General features: G+C 34.0%; 1 long non-coding RNA gene across 1 annotated transcript; it reads right to left on the bottom strand.

The window, feature by feature from the left end:
* Positions 1-24,957, bottom strand: LOC112918456 (uncharacterized). The gene is made up of 3 exons (XR_012000749.1): positions 24,256-24,957; positions 23,577-23,858; positions 1-18,847 (listed from the first exon to the last, which is right to left on the bottom strand). It is a non-coding gene; the product is annotated as an uncharacterized lncRNA (long non-coding RNA).

The raw sequence follows: 24,957 nt of genomic DNA, 5'->3' as shown, positions 1-24,957 counted from the left end.
TCAATAGTCTTTTCTAATTTTTTTTATTTCATAGATACCACTCTTTCTTTACTTTTCTTCCAGTTTCTCTGCTTTTTACAATACATTAAACAATAACAATACATTAAATACATCTGATTATAAGATTATTAACTGCAGTTTCTTTTACATTCCATTGTCAAGAAGTGAACACAGTGATACATCAACCAGTATTTCAGGAAGAATGCAGATTCCAAGGTAGATCACATTTATAATGTATCCCTTAAAAAACATATAGCAAGTAGATGGATGGTCAAAAGCATCTTTATATCATAATTCTCCCTTATTCAAAACCTATCAAGTCTTCTCATTGAAAATTAAGTAAAATCCACATTCTTTAGAATGGTCGACAAGGCCTGACCTATCTGAACATCCCTGTATCATTGATTTCACCCCCTCCCTTTCTTCTCCAGTTCATGCCACTTAAGCCACTCTGATCTTAACTATTTGTTCAATATACCCAAATTCTGAGCTATTTCTCTTCTTTGTCCTTGGATTAAGACCAATATGATATAGACCAGGTGACGATTCAACAACTTTGGATATTCTACACATGGGGAACAGCAAACAAAAGGCTCCAAATTCTCTCGTTCTGTCATTTTCTCCTGAACATGTATAGGCACACATACATATCAATGTCATTCACTTTCCACAGGATATTTTCCTTTGCTGCATACACACTGACATTATATCTGCATTTGTATTCTTGTTTATTGTCATCTTCTCCTTCCATATCATAAGTACTGTGATCAAGGACTGTTTACTTTTTTATACTCTACTGTGTTGCCTATACCTAGAATAGTGTCTGGCACCTGATAGACATTTAATAAATCAACCGTTCACTTCACTTTCACTTTAAAAGTAGACATTATTTCTGCAATGCCAAAATCTGATGAAAGAAAGTATTGTTTATAGTTGTGACTATAGCCAAAGTCAGTGTATTAGTGACTGAATATTATGCTTTTCATCTATATAGTTTGTCATCATGGAAAGAGAACTGTAGTCTGAAGGTGAAGCGAGAAGTACATTTGCAGAAATCATATCATTTATTTCTAAAATGAATCAAGGCTTATTGTCTTTGGGTAAAAATATAAAAAAAGTTATAGTGAACCTCTTTTCTTCATATAAGAAAACACTTGCTGTTTAAATAATGTGATTCTCTCTCTGATGTGAGAAGAATTTATTCCATTCCCTATCTGAGAATTTCATTGCCATTTGCATGTTGCCTGGAATACAAATTGTACTTAGTAATCAATCAGTGTTTAATTGCCGCTCAAGTAAACCCTTGTAATCAGACTTGCTGTAAAAATGTTAAGGTGTGCAAAAAGCATAAGGTGGCATTTTCCCCTCCTTCTTATTATGCCTGTGTAACTTCCATTAATACTAATAGGAGGCACAGCTGGTCGTCAACAGGAGATTACAGGTTGCTGCTTAAATCGTATTTTATTTTTATACCTTGGCAAGATTTATGTATTGAAATCAGGTGGCCAGATTTTTGCTGTTAAGAAAGCTTTTACTCTGAAAGAATGAGATTGGGGGAGGGAAATTGAGTTTCAAATTTTTTATTTTAGGAATATAAAGACTCAAAATCCAAGCAGCAGCTTGTCCTTATACAGCAAGTCTGTCTTATTCTTTAGCACCAGCTGGAGTCCCATTTCTAATTTGCTGTGAAGAATTAAGTGATTTGAGACCCATACCCTGGAGTATTTGACCTCCAATGTCAACCAGCTAGCTTGCAATTCCCTTGGCTGGAAAGTTTCTCCAGAATTGATTTGAACTAACATCAGTTAAAATACTCTACAATTTAGTAGTAAATATCACTGCAAATCTGAGTACAAGTTTATAGCCATGAAAATGAACACACTGTAGAATATTAAGGAAAAGAGTTTAGGAAACTTGAAAAGCCTTGGTAATCAGAAATATGATAATAGAACCTTTCACCTCAAGGTCATTAGTTTGAGTCTGGTACAGTTGGGTGGCTTACTGGCTGAAGACGGTTGTTTGTAGCATATGTGAGTTTTGTCAGTGCTCTCAAACTCATTTATTTTTGGTCAGGTCCATTTGTCATAAAACAGCTATTCCTGTCGTTGTCAAATGCCATGGTGTTGACAACCCTAAAGGAGAATAGAAGGACTAATAGGGACAGAGTTAGGGCAGTATCCTTATTACCCCAAATGCAAATCAGTCTTTTATCTCAATCTTCCTTTTCTCATGCTGTTACTCCCATCCAGATTGTTGCCCATTTTTCTCTATGCCAAATCTAATCTTTCAAATCATTTGACTCATTCCTTCTCTCTCTCCATGATACTTCCCTCAGTAATCTCTATGATTAGTACGATTTTCTCATCTCTGACTTTGCTTGGTGTCTAGTTACCTGATGGTAGATGAATTACCGGTGTGAGTAACACTAGTGTAGATGGGAGAATAAATGTTGCCATCTCATAACTCTTATCAAACTTTTCTGTTCTCATTTTCTCTCTTCGTTTTCTCCTTCCCACCTTCCACTATAGTTAATTAACCACATCCCATGGAGCCATGTTCTGCTTCTTACTCCAAAATTTCACCAGGCTTCTTACCCTTAAAAACACTTCCCCTGACAACCTGTAGTTCTGCTGTCATTATTTTGCCACTGCCTACCCTGATTTGCTATACTATCTATTCTAAGCCATGAAGGGTACAACAAAAGCTTAAAACCAGAGAAATCACCATTTATTTGACATAATAAAGTAGCTGAAAGAGGAAGTGGATGGTTAGTGTGAAGCAGAAGCTGAGATTAAAAAGGTATAGGCACACTCTGAGAATCCTTGTTTGGAACACTAAATAGTGATTACCTTTCATAGTCCATTTTCCTATATTTATTAGTTCCGTATATTTGCTGGGTTACTTAGTATATTCAATACTCTTTTTCAAGTATATTGATTAAGAGTTAATTTAGCCTTATGACTTTGTTCAATTCCCCAAACCTTGAACATGTGTTCTTTTTTCATGAGTAAAACTACATGATGGGACTGAGTAATAAAAAGAACTACCATTTATTGAGAGATTAATTTATACCAGGCACTGCATTATATATATTTATATATAAATTATAAATATATTAAATATTATTGTTTGATAATATATTATATATTATATAATACATTATAAAATAAATACATATTAAGTATATATTATATATAACATATATAATATTGGTAGATATTATGCTGCTTGTTTTACAGTAGTGAAACTTGGGCCCTCAGGAATTCAGGTACCTTGACTAAAGTCACACTGCCAGAAATATCAAGGTTTCAGGTTGAATCCAGATATTTCCAACTCTATAGCATATTTATCTTTATTAGTGTTACATACAATCTCTTTAAATCCTAATATACTGTGCTTTGATCATCCAATTTAAGCACCTAAAGATCCAGCCTGAGGTTCCACCACAGTATCAAGTTTATGGCAAGAAATTACTATACTTATATTTTCAGCTCTGTAATTTAACACATATAGTGTGGAATGAAGAAGGAGAGTTGTATATCTTCCTTATCTATGAAACCATTTATACCAATTCTTGCTTATCTAAGTCTTTGTCACCAGGTAAGATTTGGAGTGTAATAATCCATTATCTCATTATTTATTTTTTGTCTTTAAAAACATATAACACATTATTGAACACTGAATAGATAAATGTTCAACAAATGCTTGTAACTTCAAATTGACATCGTAATAACATTAGCAAGTTATGGAAATTCAGAGATTTGTGCCCCTACAAATCTTATTTTTAATTTGAAAGAAAAAAAATATACCCTACCTCCTAATACAGTACCTGACTACATATAATACATATCTCAGGGTTTTTTTGTTTTTTTTTTTTTTAAGATTTTATTTATTCATGACACACACACACACACACAGAGGCAGAGACACAGGCAGAGGGATAAGCAGGCTCCATGCAGGGAGCCTGACATGGGACTGGATCCTTGGTCTCCAGGATCCCTCCCTGGGCTGAAGGTGGCGCTAAACTGCTGAGCCACCGGGGCTGCCCCATATCTCAGTTTTTTTAGGAAGATATTGAGGGATATGTGATCATATTTTATTACGTTTTATTTTTTTCTGAATCTGTGATAAGAAAAATGTAAAAAAAGGGAAGGGAGGAAATATAAAATACTCATCATTTTGCCACCCATGCTTTAACCTATTCAATTTACATAATTGGTGTTATTTTAATAACCTTAATTTGTAATCTATTTTGTTTTACTTAACACAAAATATGATATTTAGTAGATTCATGTTATTCTAAATGTTGACTATTCAATAATATATTAGTAAGTACAGACTAGACTATGCTGAAATAACAAATTACTCCAAAAATTTCAGAGAGTTAAAACCACAAAAGTTTGTCTTGCTCATACTACATATCCTATTGGTTGACAAGGAGCCTCTGCTCCATACAGCAAGTCTAGGACCTAGATTTCCAGAGGTTGCACCTTTTTTTTTTTAGATTATTTATTTATTCATGAGAGACACAGAGAAAAAGAGAGAGGCAGAGACACCGGCAGAGGGAGAAGCAGGCTCCATGCTCCCTGCCCCACGTAGGACTCAATCCCAGGTCTCCAGAATCACACCCTGGGCTAAAGGCGGTGCTAAACCGCTGAGTCACCTGGGCTGCCCAGGAGGTTGCACCTTTCTGATAGCACCTTTTGGAGCATGTGACCTCCTCAGTCACTGCAGTACAATTTAAGGGCACAGGGAGTTTTCATCTGAGCCATTAACCACTTAAACCAGAAATGACACATGTCATTTTCACTTACAGCCCAATGGCTAGAACAAGTTACATCACCCTGCAAAGGAGCTGAGAACTGTGAGGAAACACATGGAATATTTGATATAACTAAGCTTTCTCAATTTCTTCATTTAATGTAACTCCTCTGGTTTTATATTTAACAGTAATTTCTCAAAGTTATGATTATTAAGAAAGGCATTGTTCCCCTTTTTTCAAGGCTTGATAAAAAGGTAGTAGTTACTAACCATGGACTTCAGACTTAGTTACATTCACCGGAAATATCACTTAATTCTGTAATTAGAACTTAATTTGTATTTAGAATCCTTAATCAGACAAATGGAAAGATCAAAATCTCAGCCAATTTCAGTCTACTTCTCCTTTTCTCCCAGAGTTGCTTCTAAATTCTAGGGGATTGGTAAAGTGCCAAAGTCTCAGTAAGGAGGGTAGACATCTGCCCTTCCATCATTTTCATTTTTCTGTGTGATGAATCATCTATTCTGTTAACTGGTCCACACATGTCAATATAGTATGATTCTCTTTGCTGAAGACAAGACTTCCAGAGTATCCTGCTCTCTCTTCCATGAGGCACAGGGAACACATTCATCTGCTCCTCTGGTCATACTAAGAATTTGTTAGAGCTGGAATACGGCGAGGGGTTGTAAACAGGTAGGGATCAGGTTCTTTTCTCAGAAACCTGAAGGTGACTAATTTTTCATCCTTGATAGGAAGGATGAGGAATGTAGAAATAGATCATATTTTCTTCCAGATCTTATGATGTGGCATAAGCTTGTTCCTGGACATCAGCTTTTAAATGAAAAACCTAAAGTTTAACTCTTTTATTCATGTTCTGTTTAACCAACCCTCATCTGAGGCCATAATCACACCAAATGAATAAGAGAAAAGGCAAAAAAAAAAAAAAAATGAGGAAAGGTGAAGAAAAATACATGCCAATTTATCAAAATATTATTCTGTAATCTGCTGACCAGGTCCTCATGGCTGTTTTCTTCTGTGTAGCTTAGTCATATTCAGCACCATGCAACTATGTTACCTTGTAATACCTGACTGTCCAGTGTTTATTTGGGATTGTGGGGCAAAAATTCCCCTGTAATAATATGTGATCCAATCATATTCTCAATCTTAGCATTTTATTTAGAGATTCCAATGTTCCAAATAAAATGTAATTACGTATTTTTAGAAATGGTGGAGGTGGGACAGGAGATTGTTTTTTATTTGTTCATTTATTGGTTGGTTGGTTTGAAGAAACATTTTAGCTATCATCGAGGGAAGGTGACGCATTAGCTATGAATATCATTTCCTCCTTCCCTTCATCTGGTTCCTGGAAGTCCTGTCATTGTGTTTGTAGGAGTTATTTTCCAGTCCTCCTGTATTTTTACATGGTGGAAAGAGAGAGAGAGTGAGAGAGAGAGGGAGGGGGCACTTATAAACTCCCCTCTCTTCCTCTCCTTGTAAGATACTAATCCCATCATGGGAGACCCACCATCATCTAAACCTAATTATCTCTCAAAGGCTCCATCTGCAAATATTATCACATTGAGGGTTAGGGATTCGATATATGAATTCTGGGGAGACACAACACTCAGTTCATAACAGTATCTGTATGTGTTTTAGCACTTTCTTACTTTTTGGCACTACAAGATGTTCCAAACTCATATATTTCCTGCACCAATTATACAAGCAATCATTTCTCCATGGATCCCTGGTTCCATTTACTGGAGAATGGTATTAGAGACCAAGATTGGTATCCCAGGTATGCTTATTGCTCGTGGAGTATCATTAAATCTAGGCCTTTTCAGAACATAGAGCAAGAACATATATGTGTGTATACTAATGCTTTTATATGTAAATGTCTATAAATATTGTTTATATATTCATCTGTGACTATATAAAACTAAATATGAGTTTCTACTAATGTTTCTATCTCTAATCCATTACTACATTGATCATTGCTCTCCCCTTGCTTTTCTGTAACCTCCTATTCAACAGTAAGAAACCTGGCTCCCTTCATCCTTATTACTTCCTCAATTTCAGTGTACATGTATGGCAGTACCAGAATTCTTACCCCAAAACCCTATGGAAAACAACTTTACCAACTCTACTACAATGCTTATGTGCAGTGCTTATGTGCAGTTACTTTTTGCCTTTAGTTTTACAGACTACTAATTTCCAATTTTTGATCAGCATCTGTTCCCCTACTCCCTTCAGTGAGGTTATTTCATGTATTTGTAATACAGTTAGATTCTTTTGCCATGGTTTGCCTTCCCTCCTGATATATCTTGATTTCCTAACTAATTTATTTTTAATTTGCATATATTAAGGTTTACTATTTATGCTATAAAGTTTTATGCATTTTGACAAATGCATTATATTATGTACCCACTATTAGTATACAGAATAGTTTAACTGTCCTAAAATATCCTCTGTATTTTGTGTATTGAAACTTTTCCTTTTTCTGGAACCCTTGGTAACTGCTGGCCTTTTTACCAACTCTATAGTTTTGCTTTTTCCAGAATGTCATATAAATGGCATCATGCAGTATGTAGCCTTTTCAGACTGCTATCTTTCACTCATATGCTTGTATGATTCATACATATTTTTGCATGGCTTGTAGCTCACTTATTTTTAATCACTGATTAGTATTCTGTTACATACATATACCATAGTTTGTTTAATCTTTCACCTACTGAAAGACATCATGATTGTATCCAGCTTTGGTGATTTTGATATTTGTATAAACATTCATATGCAAAATTGACTTTTGGCTTTATCTTTAAAAAATCTTACTTAAATATAATTCACATACCATAAAATTTATCCTTTAAAATATATATATTTAAATATTTTTAAGTATAATTACAGTGTTAGGCAACTATCACCACTATCTAAAGTGAGATTAATTTCAGCGTCCCAAAATGAAACCCTGTACCCTTTGACACTTATTCCCTATTCTCTCTTGCTCTCAGCCCCTGACAATCACTAATCTACTTTCTGCCTCTATGTCTTTGCCTATCTGGATGTTTCATGTAAGTGGAATCATACATGTTACCTTTGTGTCTCACTACTTCAACTTACAATGTTTTCAGAATTCATCCATGTATAGCATGTATGGATACTAATTCTTCTTTATTCTGAATAATATTTCTTTATATAGGTATAGCATACTTTGTTTTTTCCTTTGTCAGTCAGTGGACATCTGATTTGGGTTATTTCCACTTTTTGGCTATTAAGAATAGTACTGCCATAAACCTTTATGTGCAATTTTTGCATGAATAAATGTTTTCATTTATCTTGAGTATATGCCTAGGAGTGGGATTACTGAATCATATAGTAGTTCTATGTTTGACTCTTTGAGGAACTACCAAACTCTTTTCTGAAATGCTTGTGCCATTTTAAATTCTCACCACTGATGCGTGAAAAGTTTTGTTATCTCTACATCCTCACCGATACTTTAAATTGTCCACTTTTTAAATTGTAGCCATCAAATGGATATGAAGTGGTATCTTATCAGGATTTTGTTTTTCATTTCCTTAATAACTAATGACATCCAGCATCTTTTCATATCCTTCATGTGCAGATTTTTGTATGAGCATAGTTTTCAAGTTATTTTGGTAAATACTTAGAAGCACTATTATTATATTATGTATTAAGGCTTTGGTCTCTTTATTTTTGTTCACAAAGAAATGTGACATGAATTGCAACTGGTATTTGTGAAACAGGCCTACCTGTTCCATATTATGACAGCTAGCTTTTTGTTAGCCAGAAAGGAGGCAGAAAGCTCATTTTGCCCTGTGTAGTTAGTTCTTCCTGGAGTGTGGGGAGGAGAGATACCGCCCTCTAGGGGAGTTTGGCAAAGTATTGGGGTACTTTGGTTGTCATAATAACTGGTGTGTGCTGTAGGCATTTAGTGTCCATGGCCTAATCAATATTATGGAATGTGTGAAAGAGTCTTGGACAATTAAGAATTGCCCTGTCACAGAAGTCACTGAACATCTCAGATGAAAATAATTTCCAGACGTATGATCCAGCAGAAACCAAGAGATAGAGAAAGTAGAGTAAGGTTTGAAATTTCCAAGTGATAAAAGCCAGCTTGGAAAAGGAATACTGGTTAACTGACAATTTTTAGGGACTGAGAGGTGATAAAATCTTCTTTCCAGAATTGTCTTGTATCTTAAATCATCTCTGGTACCTCTATATGATGAGGTCTGGGGTTCCTTGAGATTCCTGTTTTCCTTCTTTATATTTTATATCTTCATATTGACTACCAAATATTATTTAGATTACTTAAATGAGTGTTTAATTTTTGCAATTCAAAGATGCTAACTAGCTACTTTTTCCCTCATAAAGATATGGAGAAAGTGGCATTTAAAGAGAGGAGTTTCAAGTTCCCATTTTACTCTAAAGTTTTGCATTATAAGATGTTAAGACTAACATTTGCACTGCGATTAAAACATTACAAGTAATTGTAGCATCTTTAAATATTAACCTGGCAGGCTCATTATTTTGGATACTCTAGTTAGTTGTTTTTTTCCTATATGATGCTAACAAATTAGTTTCTCAGAGCACTCCAAATTATTAGATTGAAGCCAACTTTATTTCATTTTATTTTATTTTTAGAGAGAGAGTGCAAATGGGGCAGAGGAGGGACAGAACAGAAGGAGAAGGAAAGAGAGAATCTTAAGCAGGCTCCATGCTGGGCTCTGATGCAGGGCTCAATCTCACAACCCTGAAATCATAACTTAAACTGAAATCAAGAGTCAGACACTTAATCAACTGAGCCACCCAGGTGCCCCCAAAATTGAAGCCAACTTAAAACAAATACATGAATAGGGGAAAAAAGCCAGTACTTATTGCAAATTTATTCAAGCTTGTGATACATTAATTTTAGAGGGCTTAGTATTTTTGCTAATGTTTTCAATGTTATAAACCAGGAATAAAACTTTTTAATTTAACTCCCATTGATAGGAATTACAGCGTTAGTTGTGGTGAAGTAGAACTTCGTCAAAAGAATAACCAAGTCACAATCTGTACATACCAAAGCATTTAATGTACATATACTTAAAGTTGGCATGTTACTAAAATGTTAAATTCATTTTACCCTAGTGATTAGAGACTAGAACATTGTGTTCTGTATCACTAACAGTCAACTGAATAAGTAGTGATTAAGCCATGTGGTAGCGTGTTCCACTGGTGACCCCGATGAGTAAGTCTCCTGGTATTCATCCTCTTGTGCAATCCTCTCTCCTTGAATCTGGGATGGAGCAATGATGTGCTTAACTAAAAGAATATGCCTAATATGACACTGTGTCAGTTTCGGGCCTAAGCCTTAAAATGTCTGGTAGCTTCCACTTTCGTACTCATTAGGAGGTTTGAGCCTCCAGAAAAGAAATTCAGCCCAGCCTGTAGAAGGACCACATGGAGAAGAGAGTGAGAAGGCCTGAGACTATGTGGAAAGAGAGAGATGCCGACCCCTTTCCACTTCCTCACTGCCCACAGCTGACTTGAGGGCTGAATTTACCCACAAAAGTGACCAGCAGTAGGACAAACAGAAGAATCAGAAACTGAGCCCAGCTCAGACTGCAAACTCATAAGCAAATAAATAGTTGTTTTAAGCCAGTAAGTTTTGGGGTGTTTATTTTTGAAGCAATGACTAACCAGAAAGAAATACCTACTGAATATCTAGGACTGCATAGTTTGTCAGGGAGGTAGAAAGAATAGATGATGAAGTGATGCATGTTTAACGACTTCTTTTTTTTTTTAAATTTTAATTTTACTGTGGTAAAAACACTTTACCTGAGAGATCTAGTCTCTCAACAAATTGTTAAGGGCGATACAGTATCATTGATCATGGTACAATGTCAAACAACAGATCCCTAAAACTTATTAATCTTGATTAACTGAAACTTTATGCCTATTGATTACTAATTCCACATTTCCTTCTGTGCCAGTCCCTGACAACAACCATTCCCCTCCAGTTCTATCAATTTGGCTTTTTCAGCCACCTAATGTTATTGACTTCCAGTTTTTGAGCTGGAGTATGTATACATCTTTTCACAGAAATTTTTGAAAGTTATATTTTTGTCAATAATATATTTCAGATGCATTTTTGATTAAAACATAGCATGGAATATTAATTACATTTAGTAATTTTGTGGACAAGTAATTTTCAACCTCTATTGTCAATGTTATTTCAATAAATTTTATTTAAATTTTCAACTTTTAATAAGTAATCTATAAATGAATGTTTGGAACACATTAATTTGCTGGGTGTTACCTGTATCATCACATGCAGTCCTTCAAGGTATAATTTCCAATTACTGCAGTAATTCAGGCAAGGGAGAAATTTGGACCTGCCTGAGTGATTCAAGAAAGATGCAAACCACTTTGGTATCAGGAACTGATAGGAAGAAAGACTTGGAATGAGCCAGGCGTAGAAGAACAAGACAGACATTCTAAATGAGGTGTGACATACTCAGAAGCACAGCAGCAGGGAAGAAGCTGCCATGTTAGAAGAGTACATAAGGATTTGATTTATAATCAAACTAAATGGGTGAAGAGGATTTTTTAAAAATCACCCAAAGGTAACTTAGCAAGGAAATTACTTGATTAAGCTATGTTTTAGGCTTATGAATTTAGTAGTAGTTCTCGGGGCAGAGTAGAATATGGAAAGATTTGGCAAAATCATGAAAAAAATCTTACTAGCATCCAGTATTTTCAACAGCTTTCTCTAGTACTTAAAAGAGGTTTTTGTTTGTTTGTTTGTTTTTTTCAACAGAAATACACAATATTTGTTAAAAAAAGTCAATAAGTACTTTCCTTTTGCAGTTTTGCCAAATATTTTTGTGTAATGTAATAATAACAATAATTAGACTATCATATCTTCTTTTTTAAAGATTTTATTTAGTTTAAAGAGTGCTGTGCATGAGCTAGGAGAGGGGCAGAGGGTGAGGGATAGAATCTCAGGCAGACTGTGCACTGGGTAGAGAACCTAATGTGGGGCTCCATCTCATGACCCTGAAATCATGATATGAGCTGAAACCAGGAGCCAGTCGCTTAACCAATTGAGCCACTTCTGCACCCCATACACTAACATATCTTCTTGACCAAAAAGTCAATTCTTGATCATACAATTTTGATGATCATCCTGGGCTGTTCTAGCATAGCTTTAATAAAGAGATGTATAGGTTTTGCAAGCATAGCCTTTGGCATATTGGAACAATTTTGTTTCTACCGACTTCCTTTAACAATTCTATTTTTAAGGTATATGTATATGTATATATGTATTTTTCTCTTTTCAGTCACTTATTCTGGACATGATTTTTCATATTCTGATCGGGATAAAACAACAAAACGTTTTCTCACATATTTAATAATGAACATTAGTTCATTCATTAAAAATAATGAACTAAAGGAATAATGGAGTCAGGATGAAAAATGAAACGAAAAATATCCCCTCCAATTCTCAGGTTAGTCCAAAATAACTCAGGGTATCCTATACCAATGCATTCCTACACTTCATATTACTTGCAGTTACATTGAGAGTATCACAGGAACTGAGAACGATATCTTGTTGGAGTTTATTACCTTTATAAACTTTATAACCAAAGAATTTGTTTATACACAAATATTATTCAATGGATAAGCCTCATGCTTGTATACAGTTATGGCTAGACTGAATGCCAATTTGTATTCCTAGGAGGATAAGCTGGATTAGTATTTCTTCTAATACATAACATACATACATAATACATTTACTTTACATTTTATTTTATTTTATTTTATTTATTTTATGCAACTTTGTAGAAATTGGTGAAAGCCTTTCCAATTAAGTAAAGCTTTTTAAAAGACTTTGTATTTAGCAAAATTTCCTGGATTGGTCTCGATGCTAATTTATATATTAGTGACCCATAAAAACAACATGAGACATTCACCTATGGCCAGAATTTATGTGATATGTGATTCTGTGATTTAGAATGTTATGTCATATCACTGGATTACAGATAATCTGTTTCCCATTGAAATATGTAGCCACAAACTTTAAATAAAAGATTGAGTTGGATAAGAAGCATGACAAAAGTTTCTAAAATGCAAAGTCTGCATATATTTTTAGATTTGCCTATACTATAAAATATGGAAATTCTTTTAAAATCTGGAAATGCATGTTTTTGGAAAGCATAACTAAATGGAACTAATTTAAGTTTTAAGTATTGTTTGTGATAAAATATTAAAGGTAGTTTTCTTTATTTGAAATATTTAAATTAGAGATGCCTGTAGATTAATTTCAAAAATTAGAACTCATAATCAGATGTTAATTCTAATTCTTTTTGCTGTCATATAAGTGTAAAAATATATTTTTATATCGAAGGTAACATAATGAGCCATGAATATAAGATTTGAAAAACTGTATACTAATGAACTTATAATTCCCTTGTGCATATGTTGGGAAGGCTTTTTTTTTTTCAAAGCATATCTGAAAGTATAAAGAATCTCTTTCAGTGTTTGATTAACAACAAAATTAGTGAGCTAGAAACATTATTCATAATACAATAGAAATGTAGGAAAGTTGGAAACTCTCCAGTTAGGTATTTGGAAACAGGGACAACTTAATTGTTCTGAAGTTGAGAGACAAATTATTGATTACATTTTCTCACTAAAGTATTCTCTTTAAAACTGATCTGAAATTGTTGGTGTCTCTTACTAAGAAAACACTCATCCTATACTGTATCGTGCTTGGCACATAGTAGATGTGAATATTTTTTAAAAAATAATAATAGATGCAAATATGCTCCCTAATTATAAATCTTCTAAATATGTTCCTTACTTGGAATTAATAAGAATTGTGGTTTATTTTTCTATCTTAAGAATTATCCACAGTAAGGAAATATGAATGTTGATGCTATGTTTGGTGATCTTATGAAACAAATTTGTGATTTATAACATTTTAACTCAGTATTTCTATTTCTAGTGTACAAGTATCTGATTCCTAGAAATTATTAAAGACTATTTTTGCATGTATCAAATGCTTTGATCCTTTCAATAATGCTTCTTAAACATGTATTTTAAAAATATAAACCTGAGCAGCACACCAGGGTGGCTCAGTCAATTAAACATCTGACTCTTGATTTTGGCTCAAGTCATGATCTCAGGGTTTTGAGATGGAGCCCTGGGTCAGGCTCTGTGCTCAGCAGGGAGTCTGCTTGAGATTCTCTCTTTCCCTCTCCCCGCCCTCTCATGCTCTCTCTCTCTTTTTCAAATAAATAACTATTTAAAATATTTAATATATGTATATATTTATGATATATACATATATTTAAACTTGAGCAAACGTGTCTAGATTTCTTAAATGTCTAGATTTTAAATGAAATATTTAGAAGAGTATTTCTTAAGCTATATCCACTCAAATTGAAAGTAAGGATTTTCTAGGCAGCATAAGAAATTATGCTAAAATGTATTGCCTCTGTATATTTAGGTTAGTATTGTGCATGTTTTACAATAAATGGAAAAATACATGGCACTTCTTGTGGCTGAGTGAGCTTTTCAGTGTCCCAAGTTGTGTATGTATTAAATAAGAAATGTTAAATATTCAAATATTGAAAAATATTCAAAATCAATAATATGGTTCTGTACATTAAGGAAGTTTTTCCACTATATAGGAGAGGCAATGTTTACAGCAAAGTTTGAGTAGGGTGAAGAGAGAGTCAAAGATGAATAGGAATGTAAGTAAGGATAGCCATGAACTAACCAAAAGTGTGAAAATACTTTTATTATTCATTGGACAAGAAAATTACAGAATCAGAGATGCAGAAAATCCACACATTTTGACATGTGTGATTTAGTTTCAGTTTAAAAGATGCTACTAAATAGAAGCAGCAGAGAAACAAGTTCAGATATTTCCAAATGAAGCTGGCATCTGGAAGAAGGGACAGGCTTTTCAAGCTTTATTCTAATCTACTACTAAATCTAATACCATTATCAAGAATTTACTGATAATCTAATACACACACACACACACACACAATACCATGTTAAGTGACAAGAAGTCTATGTTAAATGACAATACTATGTTACATTTTCCAATCTTCTTAGAAAGCCAGGAAACCTCCATAGAAAGAAAAGATCTGATATCATGCACCATATTCCAAATATGTATAGCAAACAGTAAGTGCTATATGTATGTAAGGTGGGATGTGGTAGATGTAAAAGCCAAGTAGCATGGGAGCATAAAAGGTGGAGAGATCAAAACTGTGGACAAATATTTCCCCCATTAGGATTTTTTTTTAATTTTTATTTATTTATGATAGTCACAGACAGAGAGAGAGAGAGAGAGAGAGAGAGAGAGGCAGAGACACAGGCAGAGGGAGAAGCAGGCTCCATGCACCGGGAGCCCGACGTGGGATTCGATCCTGGGTCTCCAGGATCGTGCCCTGGGCCAAAGGCAGGCACTAAACCGCTGCACCACCCAGGGATCCCCCCATTAGGATTTTTAAAAAAGATTTTAAAATAGGATTTTTCATAGGCTAAGATTTCACATAGAAAGAACAGAGTAGTAAAGATATTAGTATAAGAAAGATAGAGTAGGATTATGGAGTTGCCCTGAGTGAGCATACAATGTGTATAATGATATAAAAGTCTAAAGAAGATTGACCATAGTAATGGAAATTTCAAATGTTGGGACAAGAGGTACTTAATCGTATTACATGAACCTGTGAAACTATTAAAAGTCTTTCAACACTCAGATCCTGGGGTTACATGATGAAATGTTGGATTTAAAAAGAAAAATCTGGTGGAGAGCAGTGAAAATGAAGTGAAGGTAGAGGGACAAGTTGGAAAGTTACTGTAATAATCCAGGTGATAGGCATTAAGATTCTGAAATAGGACAGTAACAGAAAGAATGGAAAGCAGGAGGTAGATGATATTGCAGAGATTTAAATAAAAATTAATGCAATCAAATGGATATATTTTTAAAAGATTTTATTTATTTATTCATGATAGACACAGAGAGAGAGAGAGAGCCAGAGGCACAGGCAGAGGGAGAAGCAGGCTCCATGCAAAGAGCCTAATGTGGGACTCGATCCTGGGACTCCAGGATCAGGCCCTGGGCTGAAGGTAGGCGCTAAACCGCTGAGCCACCCAGGGATCCCCTCAAATGGATATTAGGATAGATAAAAGAAAAAAAGATATTAGTAATTATTTGTTACAGATCCTGCATCTATATTTATATTTATGAGGAATATTGTCTAAAATTTTATCTATTTTTATTTATTTTTTTTTCAAATAACTGAATTTTATTTTATTGTATTGTATGTGAATAAATAGAAATTTATTTAAAGAAGTTGGCACACAAGATTGTGGTAGCTGGCAAATTCAAAATCTGCAGGGCAAGCCATGCAAGATGGAGACCCAACTTGAGTCAGAATTTTTCCTCTTTAGGGGACCTCAGTCTTTTTCTCATAAGACCTTCAACTGATTGGGTGGAGCCCACCTACACTAGGGAGGATAATTTGCTTTACTCAAAGTCTACTGATTGAATGATTGGTTTTGAGTACAGTTGACACACAATATTACATTAGTTTCAGGTGTACAACTTAGGGATTTTGTGAGATTATACTTTATGCTTTATATTCACTGCAAGTGCAGCTATCATTTGTCTCATTACATGGTTATTACAATATCATTGACCATATTTCTTATGCTGTGCCTTTTATCCTTGTGACTTATTCATTGCATAACTAGAAGCCTATGTCTCCCTCTCTCCTTCACCCATTCTGCTGAATCCCCACCATCCTCAAAACCTGGCAACCATCAGTTTATTGTCTATATTTATAGCTCTCATTCTACTTATTTGTTTTGTTATTGCTATTGTTTAGATTCCACTTTTGAGTAGAATTATATGGTATTTGTCTTTCTCAGTCTGACTTATTTCATTTAGCATAATATCCTCTAGTTCCTTCTATGTTGTCTCAAATGGCACAATCTTATGTTTTTTGTGGCTATGTAATATTCCTGTGTGTGTGTGTGTGTGTGTGTGTGTGTTCTGACTTTTCTTTATCCATTTGTCTACTGATGAACACTTAAGTTGCTTCCATAATTTGGCTATTGTAAATAATGCTGCAATAAATATTTGGGTGCACATCTCTTTTCAAATAGTGTTTTTGGGTTTTTTTGGGTAATACCCAGTAGTGGAACTATTGGATCATATGGTAATTCTCTTTTCAATTTTTCAAGGAAACTCTGTCCTGTTATATGCAGAGGCTGTACCAATTTTCATTCACACCAGCAGTGCAACAGTTCCTTTTCCTCTACATCCTCCCCAACACTTGTTATTTCCTGTCATTTTGATTTTAGCCATTCTGACTGGTGTAAGATAATATCTCATCATAGTTTTGATTTGCATTTACCTGATGATTAGTGATCTTGAGCATTTTGTCATGTATCTGTTGGCCATTTGTACGTCTTCTTTGGAAAAATGTCTATTCAGGTCCTCTTCGTATTTTTTAAATCGGATTGTGGTTTTTGTTTGTTTGGTGTTGAGATGCGTAAGCTTTTTTATACATATTTTGCACACTAACCCCTCATGAAAGAAATTGAAGATGACACAGACAAGTGGAAATATATTCTATGCTCATGGATTAGACGTATTAATATTATCAAAATGTCCATACCATCTAAAGCAATATACAGAATCAGTCCAGTCCCTATCAAAATACTAATAGCACCTTTCACAGAAACAGAACAAACAATACTAAACTTGCATATAACCACAGAAGACCCTAGATAGCCAAAGCAATCCTGAGAAAAGAACAAAGCTGGAAGTGTCACAATCCCAGATTTAAACATATACTCCTCAAAGCTGTAGAAATATATATTATATATATATTATTATATATTATATATATATTCGTGCCTGTATATAGAATATATTATATATAATATACATTATTGTATATAATAATTATATATTATTGTGTATATATAATATATTATATATTATATTATATATTATATACATATTATACATATATATACAGGCACAAAAATAGACACACAGGTCAATGGAATAAACTGTAAATCCCAGAAATAAACCCATAATTATGTGGTAATTAGTCTATGACAAAGGAGGCAAGCAGATACAATGGGGAAAAGACAGTCTCTTCAATACATGGCGCTGGAAAAACTGGACAGCCACTTGCAAAAGAATGAAACTGGACCACTTTCTCAGCACCATACACAAAAAAAACTCAAAACGGATTCAAGACTTAAACATGAGACCCGAAACCATAAATATCCTAGAAGAGAGCACAGGCTGTAATGTCTCAGACTTTGGCCGTAGCAACAGTTTCCTAAGTAGATCTCCTAAGGCAAGGGAAACAAAAGCAAATATAAATTATTGGAATTACATCAAGATACAAAAGCTTTTGCACAGCAAAGGAAACCATCAACAAAATGACAGCCTCCTGAAAGGGAAAAGATACTTGCAAATGATATACCCGATAAACACTTATTTCTTTTAATGTTATTGTCCAGTACATATATCATAGTAATGCCAACCTAGTAAAGTGAGTTATTTTGATTACATTTTATGCAAAGATACTTGTAAAGTATTAGAATATCAATTGTGGGTATTAAAAAGATTTTCTCTCAAAGGAGGAATTGGCAAAATCTGCTAATAATTGTGAAATGTATGGGAAATACATGATATTTCCTCCCCATCAGCTTTACATCTCAAAAAGTTATTCAAAATCACTATGAGAAAACATGCTGGAACAAGAAAATTTACTCACCATCTAAACTGACTCATTTGAAGTGGGGCTAGGTATTATCTTCTTTAAGAATGAGAAAAACAAATAAAATAATGACCAAACCTGAATGTATAACTGTTCAAAAGGTAGAAAGGAAACAGCATCTGGATACCCTGGTATAAAGGCTTTGTTTCTGGGACACCAGGGTGGCTCAGTCTGTTAAGCATCCAACTCGATCTCAGCTCAGGTCTCAGTCTCAGGGTTGTGAGTTCAAGGCCTGCATTGAGCTCCACACCCAGCGTGGAGCCTATTTAAAAAACAAAAAAAAAAGATTTGCTGCAGAACCCAAAAGGAAATATTAGAAAACAGCATTCAATAAAATTATGGAAGAATCATTGCTTTTTATAAAACAAGAGAAGGTCATTTAGAGAGAGAGCGTTCAGATGAAATGCTAAAGAAATAAAATTATAAAGACATTAAAAATTATATTTAAAAAAATAAAGATCCATGAATCTTCCAAAAAAGCTTAACAATGAAGTGATGAATCACTAAATTCTACTCCTGAAACCAACATTGTGCTGTATATCAATATTTAGATGTTAGAATTTAAATAAAAATTCGGGGAAAAAAAGATTACTAGGTTCAACATGGTTGCAAACTGCTAAGCCACCAGCATTTTCATATTCTGAATATGAGGGAAAATAAGGCATCTTTTTATAAGGTAAAACAAAAAAAATAAAATAAAATACATAAGTAACAGGAATGTAAAGTACAGCATAGGGAATATATCCAGTAATATTGTAATAATTTTGTATGATGACAAATGGTAATAAGACATCACGGTGATAATTTTATAATACATACGAATGTCAAATCACTATGCTGTACACCTGAAACTAATATGACATTGTATGTCAACTATGCTTCAACAACAAAAAAGACTTTTTAAACATGTTCTGCAAAATAAAGAAGAATTTTGTTAAAAACACAAAAAGACAAGAAAAAGGCTTAACAAAAATGTAATGATAAACCCAAAACAGTGAACGAGAACAATAAAACAGTAGAAAGTGACTTATACTATTTCTAATCTGATATTTCAATTAAACATAAAATGCAGATGGAGAATTTGAGAATAAGATTAACTCTGTGGATCTGCTTCATAGAAATATGTGTAAATTCATTTATACCTAAAGCTCATATCAATTTCAAGAGGTTTACAGACCTTTCAAATTACATTCATGTACCCCATGGTAAAATGAAGAATTTGCAATATTCAGTGGATCTGAATAATCTAGTTCAGTATTTCCAAAACCAGTATTCCATGAAACACATGTTCTTCCTCTGGCTATAACCAAAGTATTCCACAGTCAAGTTTGCATAATGCTAGAATAAGCAATACTAAGCAGACTACATTACTTTATTACTTCTCAAAGACTTTTATATGCAATATATCAAATATCTAGTTGTTTTTAAAAATGCATACTCTCTGTTAGGCACTGTCAAAGTGTTCAAAATATATTCATCTTACAATCCTTATAAAAATCCTATGAGATTAAGTACTATTATTTTCCCTATTTTACTGACATGGAAACTGAAGAAAAGCGAGATTAAATAACTTGCCCAAATTCACACAGCCTGCCTATAAACTGGAGGAGCTGGGATTCAAATAACTTGGTCCAGAATCTATGTTATTTACCTATACAATAAAGACAGGAAGCAGGACATATAGGGACCATTAAACTTTTTATTTTGAAGCGAAACTATTAGTATTTAAAATGCATAATATGGGAACTGGTAACATGATTAATGAGGTAGATTGAATAATATAGAAATATATACAAAATTTATACATACATAGTCATATATCTTTTGAAAAGTAAAATACAGGATATTTACAAAACTAACAAAATACAGGATTTACAAAACTTGATCATTTAGTAGGTGGCCAAAAATATCTCAACACATTCCAGTCAGAAATTGTGCATTCTTTATTCTTTATTAATGATGCAAATATACTGAAAATTATTAATTGTATTAGTTATAATTACATCCATTGATGCAGAGTCTCAAAATAACAATTCTTGAATGAAATAGAAGTTGGGTTTTTTTGTTTTTGTCTCTGTCTCACAATTTTGTCATAAGCCATCAGGGTAGATAGGGAAGCTCCTTGGTATCCAGGACCCAGGCATCTTCTATTTGTTTTTTCTACACACCTCAACCTGTGGCTTCTACACTGTACCAGCTCCTCTCTCCTTTGTATTTGTATTCCAGGCATGGAGAAAAAGGCACACTCATTTTCAGAATAAAAGTATGCATCAGTTCACCATTTTGTCACAACCCCTGGTGGAACTAAATAACATGGCAACACCCAGCCACAATAGTGATTAAGAAGTAGTAGTCTTCAGGTTAGTGACCATGTGCTCAACTAAATATTATGTTACTGTATAAGAAGGGAATAACAGATTTTGGGGTGCTGGAATGACTACCAGCTTTGGCCACTCTAAAAGGAAAAATTACTTTCACTCAGATAAAAGATGACATCATAACTATAATTACAGAAGGTTTATTTATTTATTTATTTATGATAGTCACACAGAGAGAGAGAGAGGCAGAGACACAGGCGGAGGGAGAAGCAGGCTCCATACACCGGGAGCCCGATGTGGGATTCGATCCCGGGTCTCCAGGATCGTGCCCTGGGCCAAAGGCAGGCGCCAAACCGCTGCGCCACCCAGGGATCCCCAATTACAGAAGGTTTAAAACTGGTGGGGTCCTGCCAAATTATACTCAGAAGAAAATTTAATGCTGAAATATGATGATTTTATATTAAACAAGAAAGAATGAAAATATATGAATTAATCATTCAAGTGGAAGAGCTAGAAATAATTCTTTAAAATGAGTATAAGAACAGCATAAAAGAATTAATAAAATGGTAGATTAATAATTTATAAATGAGAAAAAACTGATAAATGTAAATGCAGGCTCTTCAAAAGATCATTAAAAGAGATAAACTACAGAAAATGCAAGTCAATAAAAAACGATGCATGTTCTTTACATTATGCATAAAAGAGAGACCGTAACCACAGATAATAAAGGGAGATTGGTAATCATAAACATATATCAGAGTGTTAGGCTAACTCAGTTGGTAGAGCATGCCCCTCTTGATCTCAGGGTTGTGAATTTGAGCCCCACCTTGGATGTTTATTTTAAAAACATAAAATCTTAAAAAAAAAATGTATCCTCATATCATCACTTAGTACAGTGCATAGCAGGGCACCTGACACAAGTACCAGAAACTTAATTTTAATTAGGTAATAGGCCCTGGCCCACACATCCACAAAAAGCCCTTCTCTATAATGTAATTAGTATATAAATCTATTATGATAACAAAATCAATATAGGAAGATGTTGAAAATGTGAATCACCAGAAGCAGAGAAGAAGGAAGGAAATCATTATTTTTGTAGGACATTCTATGTACCAGGTGTTTTACATACTTTTTCTCATTTTATTTAAACTTTATAATCCTTTAAGGAAGGATTAACTACATTTCAAAGCTAAGGAATCTGAGATTCAAAGAGGTTAGTGGTTTGCTCAGTCTCATGATGTAAATGATTGAGCAGGTGTCTCTCCTAGTCGGCCTCACTTGGAAGGTTTGGAAGGTGATGTTCTTTCCTTTTTGTTCCTCCTGACTTTTCTTTGCCAACAAAATTTTATCAAGATTTTTATATCTGAGCTGGTCCATTTAATCTAGTTTATTCTTTTAAATACTGGGACTTTGTAAGACTTTTTTGAAGAAGCAGTTTACTGGTCAAAATATTATTAAAAATTATTTCATAAAAAAATTATTTCATGTAGGTGGGAGGCAGAGATTTCTCTTGAGTCTCAGGACAAACCATATTGCTCCTAACTAGCTGTTTTGTTTGTTTGTTTGTCTTAATCTTTCAGACACTTGTGAGTATCATAATCAACTCTCCTTTTTGCCTGATAGGAAGCTCGAAGAGCAGAAGCCAGTTTTTCTCCAAAACCCTATAAAACCCATGAATGTTTGGATTAATCTTATCCCTGATTGTATTTTCTCTAAACATTTAAGGTTTTCTTCACTTTTTCTATGTATCTATTTTACCAAAGATGTTCCAAATATTTTTTGTAAGCCATTAAAAATACTATGTGCACTAAAGTGTGATTGTATAAAAATATACAAATTGATAATTTCCCTAACCACTTTCTTATTTTTGAACATTTAGTTGTTTTCATTATATTTTTCTGCTTTTCTAGCATAGCCTAATAGCTTGCTCTGACACTAATGATGTTTAAAATTGCCAATTTACCACTACCACATAAATGATGGATATCATTATAGCCCACATATACTTTAATATTAGGAATAATAGGAATTTGGCATAGAAAAGGAAGACAGGAATGGGAAGGGGAAGTATATGGGGGTTCTTCTGATAATAGCATGAATACCAAGGAGGGTGGTGAGCAAACCAAATGATGGTTGAAAAAGATATGAGAGATTCAGGCTTGATTTGGTCTGAGATAATAATTTCTAAGTGTAAATTCATCGAGTGGAGCAAAGCAGCAGGAATTTTAGAATCGTGTTAATTCTTGTGGTAAGGTCAATGGTAGCACCAGGATTTAATGACATCATTTTTAAGGTTGCTTGTTTTGGTTTGGTTCTTTTAAAAAGGGAGAGAGAGGTCAGGGGTGAGGGAAAGAGAAAAAATCTTAAGTAGGTTCCATGTCCAGAACATAGCCTGAAGCAGGGCTCAGCCTCACAGCCCTGAGATCATGACCTGAGCCAAAATCAAGAGTCCGACACTTAACCAACTGAGCCACCCAGGTGTCCCCATCATTTTTCAGTTTAAAGCAAAACCCAGCTAACAGCTAACATTAAGGATTAAGGTCTAATACCTAGGAAGTCACACCTAGCAGTTATTTGAACTGATTTAATGGTCAAAAGCACTTATTTTCATTTGTATTTTTTGATAAATTAGTCAGTTTAGCAAATTCTTAAGTGTTTATCAACTAAACGTACCTTCACATTAAAACTTCTATAAACTTTGTCCATTTAGTTACTGAGGTATGATTCCAGTATCAACTTCTATGAGCTTCTGATATAATAAAGTATCTTTTTCTATTTTCTCAAAATATTTTGTCAGTCTTTTTACTTAAATATATAAATATATTATTTACAACTTGGAGACCTTATGAGTAGATATCACGTTAATGTTCCTTTATTAGTATATTGATCCTTTTAAGAAGTACTGCTTAAGAGATATATCCACTCGTTGGTACGATAGAGTATCTTGCAGTTGACCTGTTGAGAACAATAAAAGGAGATTAAAATATGCATATGACCTTTGTGCATACTCTGCCCAATTGCTCTAAAGATAAAGTCTATTAATCTTTTTAAAATACACATGTTTAAATGTACTGGGGGACTGTAGAAACAGGACTAGGAAGACACAAGATTTTGGACAGAGGGAAAGTTAAAAGCCATAAGCTCATAGACAAATGATAATTTTTTTTTTCTGAGAGTTTTGCCAGTGCTGGGCTCAACAAAAGGATATGAAAATCCAGACTTCCCTTGTACAGAATGAAATTAGGAACAGAAAAAACAGGAGAGCTTTTGGCAGGCTTCCAGTATAATAAAGATGAAATTTCAGACCCATGGGGCTAAGATCCTACTGAGAAGGAATGGGTAGAAAACTGACCTTTGCACATGGCAAGTTTTCCCCACAGGATACTTGCCAATTTCTGAAGGTGCACAGATGATGATATCATATGGTGGCATTCAATTATAAATTACTAGACATTCAAAAAGACAAGGATACTTGAATTTTAAAAAAACTGTAAAAAAATAAAGATAATAACATGATAAATATATGAGAAATTACCAGGCAAGAACTTTTAAGTAAATATGGTTAATATATTAAAATAAGTAGAGGAAAAGGTGAGGAAAATAGGTGAAAATACTGAGAATTTCACCAACAAATTACAATATGTAAAATTAATGTAAAATATGTAAAAATAAATGTAAATTTTAGACCCCAAATATAAAATAGCAAATTAAGAACTTTAAAGAGGGGTCAGTAGGCAATTAGACATAGTGGCATGGAGGATAACAAACTGCAAAATGAGTTAATGAAATAATGCGATTGAAGCACAGAAAAAAATGGAAATCCAGAAAAGCATAAGAGAAATGTATGACAGTGGAAATATTTAATGTGCATGTACTTGGGTTTCATAAAAATATCAGAGAGAGAACAGGGAAGCAGAATTATTTAAATACATAATGGCCAAAATTTTTGGAGAAGTGAGGAAGACATCCACTATATCCAGTTCAGAAGTTCTTCCAGGGATCCCTGGGTGGCGCAGCGGTTTGGCACCTGCCTTTGGCCCAGGGCGCGATCCTG

This window comes from Vulpes vulpes, chromosome 3 (genome assembly GCF_048418805.1).
Source record: "Vulpes vulpes isolate BD-2025 chromosome 3, VulVul3, whole genome shotgun sequence".
Classification (NCBI taxonomy): domain Eukaryota; kingdom Metazoa; phylum Chordata; class Mammalia; order Carnivora; family Canidae; genus Vulpes; species Vulpes vulpes.
This window is presented reverse-complemented; position numbering and strand designations above follow the sequence as displayed.